The sequence below is a fragment of the Pogoniulus pusillus genome, chromosome 35, assembly GCF_015220805.1.
Source record: "Pogoniulus pusillus isolate bPogPus1 chromosome 35, bPogPus1.pri, whole genome shotgun sequence".
Classification (NCBI taxonomy): domain Eukaryota; kingdom Metazoa; phylum Chordata; class Aves; order Piciformes; family Lybiidae; genus Pogoniulus; species Pogoniulus pusillus.
The window spans coordinates 1,208,062-1,209,078 of NC_087298.1; the positions used below are offsets into that span (position 1 = coordinate 1,208,062).

At 51.0% G+C, this 1,017-nt stretch overlaps 1 non-coding gene across 1 annotated transcript; it reads left to right on the top strand.

Moving 5' to 3' along the window:
- The first annotated feature begins 299 nt into the window (after positions 1 to 299).
- On the top strand, positions 300 to 372 carry TRNAT-AGU (transfer RNA threonine (anticodon AGU)). The gene has a single exon. It is a non-coding gene; the product is annotated as a tRNA-Thr (tRNA).
- The last annotated feature ends 645 nt before the right edge of the window (positions 373 to 1,017 follow it).

Consider the following 1,017-nt stretch of genomic DNA (forward strand, 5'->3'; position numbering starts at 1 on the left):
ACCTGCTGTGGCAGAGGGGTTGGACTGGCTGAGCTTTGGAGGTCCCTTCCAGCCTCTGCCATTCTGTGATGCTGTGATCTCCTTGAAGGAATGACTAAAAGAAGGAGCCTCAAATCCAGCTTTGGGTCAGGCTGGTGAGTTGCTGTGTTTGTGCCTTAGGTGTTTGTGTCAGTGCCGTTTGGAAGCAGATCAGAAGATGCTGCAGGCAGCACAGGCTGGCAGAACAGGTTTGGAGTTGGAGATGAGGGGGAAAATGATCATATGAAATGTTGGCAAGGCAGAAGATAGCAGAGTTGCAAGGCTCCATAGCTCAGGGGTTAGAGCACTGGTCTAGTAAACCAGGGGTCGTGAGTTCAAATCTCACTGGAGCCTGGGGGCTTTCCCCTCCTGCACACCCTCCCCTTCAGGCTTTGTCTTTCTGTTTGCTGAGCTGACTTTTTGGGAGCAGCCATCCCAGCCTAGATGCAATCCAGACAGCCTCTGGCACCTGCACCAAACACCAAACTCTGCCATGGGCAGAGTTAAACCCTCAAAGGGACACCTCGAGGTGACTTTCAGTGACATTTAGGCTTTATCTTTCTGTTTATTGCCCAAACCTTGCTGACATCATTGCTTGGGAGCAGCCATCCCAGCCTAGATGCAATCCAGACAGCCTCTGGCACCTACACCAAACACCAGGCAAGGAGAAGCATAGCCATGGGCAGAGTTAAACCCTCAAGAGGTCACCTCAAGGTGACCTTCACTCACCTTGGAGCTTTATGTTTATTGCCCAAACCTTGCTGACATCATTTCCTGGGAACAGCCATCCCAGCCTAGTTGGAATGCAGAGGTCCTCTGGCACCTGTACCAAACACCAGGCAAGGAGAAACACAGCCATAGGCTGAGTTAAACCCTCTAAGGGACACTTCAAGGTGACCTCCACTCACTTTGAAGCTTTATTTTTATGCTTATTGCCCAAACCTTGCTGACATCATTTCCTGGGAGCAGCCATCCCAGCCTAGATGCAATCCAGACAGC